The sequence below is a fragment of the Hemicordylus capensis genome, chromosome 2 (assembly GCF_027244095.1).
Source record: "Hemicordylus capensis ecotype Gifberg chromosome 2, rHemCap1.1.pri, whole genome shotgun sequence".
Taxonomy (NCBI): domain Eukaryota; kingdom Metazoa; phylum Chordata; class Lepidosauria; order Squamata; family Cordylidae; genus Hemicordylus; species Hemicordylus capensis.
Window position 1 is genome coordinate 229,693,988 of NC_069658.1, and position 5,355 is coordinate 229,699,342.

The 5,355-nt window shown below is 48.8% G+C and overlaps 1 long non-coding RNA gene across 1 annotated transcript; it reads right to left on the bottom strand.

Moving 5' to 3' along the window:
• Positions 1–2,019: 2,019 nt before the first annotated feature.
• On the bottom strand, positions 2,020–5,023 carry LOC128341794 (uncharacterized). Its single transcript, XR_008314573.1, has 2 exons — positions 2,558–5,023; positions 2,020–2,453 (listed from the first exon to the last, which is right to left on the bottom strand). It is a non-coding gene; the product is annotated as an uncharacterized LOC128341794 (long non-coding RNA).
• Between the last annotated feature and the right edge of the window lie 332 nt (positions 5,024–5,355).

Consider the following 5,355-nt stretch of genomic DNA (forward strand, 5'->3'; position numbering starts at 1 on the left):
CTTCAGAGGATGGAAATATATACAAAATATGTGTGCTCATTCTTTATTACACTGTTTACATTGTAGAAAATAATGCATGGAGTAGAGAGAGTGGCCAGAGAAACCTTTCTCCTTCTCTCCCAACACAAGAGCCAGGGGTCATCCCATGAAAAGGAAGGCCAGGGAATTTTGGACCGACAACAGGAAGTACTTTGTCACACATAATCTATTATCTATTATATTAATTCTCGTAGACGTGCCTCTGTGGGGATGCGTCCCGGCAACCCAGCGGATTGGCTGGGCGGTGGAGGCCGGATTGGCTGGGCAGCAGTTGGCCGTGTAGGGAAGTGGCCGTTTGGGGAGGAAAGGAAAGGAAGTAAAGTGGGCAAGTGGAGAGGAGAACTGAACGGACTGGGACAGAAGGGAGGGGGGAAGCTGAGGGGAGAGAAAGCGGGGGAGCCTGGATGGGCAGAGACAAACAACTGGCCACTTCGGAAGATGCTCTCTAGAGGAAGGGCTGCAGGAAGGAGCTGGCTGAACGCTTGGCGGCCCGACACCAAGGACTGGAGGAAGGAGAAGACGGCAACGGCCAGCAGGGAAAACACAAGCAGGCTAAAAAGCGGAGGCGGGGGAGCACGAAAGAGAGAGAAAGAGGTGGAAACGGAGGAGGGAGCAAGCTGGGGCAGAAGGCTTGGGGGGGGGAGGAGACTGAGGCAGAAGGCTTCGGGGGGAGGGGAGTAGGGCAGAAAGTGGGGGGAATGTACTGCCGCACAGATTCTCCGTGCGGGATCAGCTTAGTCTATGGAATTCTCTGCATTGGGATGTGGTGACAGCCACTTAGATGGGTTTCAATGGGGCTTGGACAAATCAATGGCTATTAGTCTGGTGGCTTCCTAAAGTTAACTGATAGCATCTGGATTACCTGATGGCCTGATCCATCACGCTTTTAGGATACCTTTGTTTAAAGATTCATTGAGAAGCTCTTGCAAGAAATCATAAAGCAGGAGAAGCTCTTATTACTGACTGGAACTAAATGCTATATGTTGCTCATGCAAACCAAGCAGTGTGTAGGACTGTCTCCTTGATACTAGAGGTGAAGTGTTTCTATACCTCTTGAATACAAAGAGCAAGCAACAAAGCAATCTAGCATCATTGGGCATACCCTGGGATTGCCCCCCCCCATTCCAGCAGGTTCTCTCCTTTTGGGCAACTGCAAGCCATGTGCCTTCCCTTGATCCAGAGGTGTAGACCATATGTGACCCTTTTGGCTTCACCAAAGTGGAGGCTACTTCTCTGGGGGGTCAGGATAACAAAAGAGGTTCTGACTATCATTTGTTTCGGTGGGTAATGCCCCCTTTTTGGATCTTTTGGAGGTAAAAGAAAATATAGTGGCAGCCCTAAATGTTCTCCACATCTGTGACTGGAGCAGGATTTCCAGCTACTGCACATTTTAATGGTAGGGCCAATGCTCTCTGAAGACAACCCCATCTCCAGTATGAGAAGGTGCCTTTTATTAGTGTTGTTCAGAAGTAATGTAAAGATCTGTGACAGACTGAGGAACATGAGTGCTGAGGTTTCTCATTCGTATCCCAAGGGGTGTCCTCCACCTTCCTCTCTTATTTGAACAACAACCCTGTGAGGTAGGTTAAGTTGAGAAGTAGGAATCACTGAGATCAACTCAAGTTGTCCCTTGTGGAGGCCAACATGGATGGAATTGTGATGCCCACTGGAAGAGGGATCCAGCACTTCTGTGACAGATTGGTGAACTCGAGTGCTGAGGATTTTCAGTGAGTACAATCTTATCGCAAGGTGGTGTCCTCCACCTTCCTCTCTTATTTGAACAACAACCCTGTGAGAAAGCTGAGAAGTAGATCATTGAGTGAGGATTTTAAACTCAGTGCCAATCAACCATTCTAACTCTGGATCCTGGGGAAATGAGTAATTTTCCCTGACATGAGTAATTTTCCCCATTGACTCCTAACCATTCCCAGGAGCCCCAACAAGAAAGAGACAACCCAAGAAAGACAAGGCGGCAATGTCTTCAAATCTATTTATATTTTATTTGGGGAGGGGTGGGAGGGGGAAAGACCCACTGGTTGACTCGTCTTCAGCGGCAAGCCAAGGCACTTGCAGAGCTCAAGAGGAAGGCCGTGCAGAGAAGGCAAAAAACCTGGGGACCCAGAGACCTCCCAGGGGAAAATTCCTTCTCGGCTCCAAAAAGCGGCAACCAGCCAGGCCTGCACGGCCAGGTTAAACAGTGGGCCTTGGTCAATCTGTGTCGGGGCAGGACCACCAATGGATGATCCTGCCCAGACACAGCTTGAGCTACCTATGGCTCAACCAACAGGACTTAGCCTTTGGGAGCAAGGTCTTCGAGCTGCATGGGAAGGTTCTTCTTACAGGGAAAGGGGAGACCCCCGCTTCAGCCGTTGTGCCCGAATAGGACACGCTAGACGATGACAAACGGTCGTGGCCTGAAAAAAAAGAGAGATTCCCAGTGTTAAATGGGAAGGAGGCAAGTGGGGGGAAAGGGGGGGGATGCACAGGGGTTGGGAATGGGAGTGGGAGTCTTACTCACCATTAGGAGCTCCCGAGGGAGCCTGCAGGGATCTAGAGGGGGGAAAGGGTACAGCTCGGCGTCCTCTACCTACGGGGTCAGAGGGGGAACACTACTGGTTTTCTTTCTGCCCCCGCAGGGAGACTGAGCTACTCAGCAAAGGTGAGCTGCTTTTATTTGGGCTCAGAGGACAGTGGAGTATTATGATGTGTGCAGAAGTGGGAGGGGAGCTGTGATTGTGACAGAAGAAAGTGGCAGGCCATATTTAGACAAGCTTTTAAAGGAACCTTATATGGTCAAATGTGGGGAGGCCAACAAGGATGGGATTGTGATGCCCACTGGCAGAGGAATCAGGCAGTGCTTCGCCATAAGAACTGAACATTAACATCTTTTACCAAATTTAGACATTTTGTCCCAACCTGCTGATATCTGGCACACAGCATCAAAACAGCCCTTACTGTCAACTAGCCAAATTTCAAGATAACCTGATAGGAAATAACTGGTTGACCGAGGTTAAATATTTCCCAAGCATCTCCCCAAAAGACAACAAGTAGTATATGCTTCATTTTTCAGCAACAGGACTAATTTTGAATTTGTAAGCAGCCTTCGGTACAACTTTATATTTAAAAAGTAGTTTGGGGTGCGTATACACAGTAAAATTATCAATTCAAAAATAAACATCTTAAAAGAGGATTTCACAACAAGCAATTTCACAACAATGCAAGAATAGCTGCTGAGGAAATGAATTATTCCAGTGTATTTTGATATCCTATTTTTTCCAAGCAAAATCTATAAACCTTAAGATATATATGTAATAAAATCTCTGAAGATGTATGCAGATAGAAAAGAGAATATCTATAAAATGACAAAGTTGTGCCATCGAGTTGGTGTCGGCTCCTGGCGACCACAGAGCCCTGTGGTTTTCTTTGGTAGAATGCAGGAGGGGTTTACCACTGCCATCTCCGGTGCAGTAGGAGATGATGCCTTTCAGCATCTTCCTACATCGCTACAGAATCTGGGAAACATACCTGCGGGATTTTGAACCAGCAACCTCTTCCTCCCTAGGCAAGTAACTTCCCCGCTGCACCATTATTTATTTGTTGGTCGGTTTATTTCATTTATATTCCGCCCTTCCAAAAATGGCTCCGAGCAGTTAGGTGGCTGGATAAAATGACAATACCATATTGTTAATGAAACTGGCCCAGGGGTGATTGGTCGGCAATGTTCAGGCTGTTTGGGGAATTAACTGTTAGAAGGGTCAGTTCCACCAGTTTTAATGTGTGCAAACGTTTGGACTCAAGCGATTTTATTTATTTATTTATTTTATTTATTTATTTTAACATTTCTATCCCGCTCTTCCTCCAAGGAGCCCAGAGCGGTGTACTACATACATGAGTTTCTCCTCACAACAACCCTCTAAAGTAGGTTAGGCTGAGAGAGAAGTGACTGGATTGAGGCAAAGTATAGTTTCAAAGCCAGCTACATTTGGGGAGCGGGTGGCAGGCAAAAGGCTTCTTAAAGCTTTTTGCAGCAGCAGCAGCTACTTTGGGGAGGGGGCGGCAGGGGGATTTGACAGAATCCCTCGTTTATCCAGCGGCCGCAGGCAGCCTCTGACAGAGGAAACAGCAAATACATGTGGTGGGGGAATCTGAGAGCCAACGGCGCAACGCCATTGCTTAAAGAAATAAGGGCGCATGCGCAGCGAAGCGGCTGAAGGGACGGCAGGGAGGTATCCTGCTGCCCCGTAGCTAAAAGAAATACGGCCGCCGGGGTTGGAAAGCGTGGGAGGGTAAGTAAACGCTCCCCCGCCCTTAAAGGAACCCCCACCCCAATCCATCCGAACCCAAACCCCCCATGTCCGGACCGGTCTGGAGGCCTGTAGAATGGCCTCCGAACCGGTCCGGGAACAGTGCCAGTGTCCCTCCGGATTCCACCAGACTGTCTGGTGGAATAATAACTCAAATAAATAAATAAATAAATAAATAAATAAATAAATAAATAAATAACTCTAGAATAAATAAATTAATAACTCTCTAGAGGTGGAAGTGCTGACTTATCAGTGGGCAGCCTAGGAAGGAAAGCTTTCTTCCTGCTGGTTTTCTATGTGCAAAGACATTGCATTTCATTGAAATAATAATTAATAAAGCACAGGGGAGGGGAGCATCCGAACTTTCCCTAAGTTCTGGGGGAGGGGCATCTCCAGTGCAGAGACCCCCCCTCCCTCCCTCGCTCTCTCTCTCTAGGAATAATCTCTACTGGCTCCATTTAACCCTCCTCCAGTGCCAGTGTCCCTCCGGATTCCACCACAGTGTCCTGCCAAAGCGGGGGCGCAGCGCACAGCCCGGAGTGAGTTTTCCCCCTTGTAAGTGGCCTCTCCTGGCGCTCTCTTTGAAGGAGTCCCTTTTGCTGACAGGGGAAGGTCCGTCTAAGGGTTAAACGAAGAGAGGCAAGATTGCTAGAGAGGCCCCCTGGGAAGCTGCAGCGAGGACTGGGTGGGCGGCCCCCTCTGTGCCGGGAAAGGAGGGGCTTTTCCCTCCACCTGGCTGAGTGCAGCCCCACCCCCGGTTGAGTGCAAACTAAGAGAGGCGGGGGAGTGCCAAGGGCGGGTGGGGGGTGCAGGAGAGTCCCGGCATCGGGAGTGGAGCTAAATGTGCCCCCCATTCCTCCGAGCTTGGGAGGCTGCAAGAAGTAGCATGCGATTTCATCTCCCGTGGAAGCGTTGCGATTTTATCATATTTTTCGTTAGCCTCTTTAAGGCGTTTCGACATAAAGATTGGTATTAGTTAGGTCAGATTTGATGTTCTTCGCCTCCTTGGGAT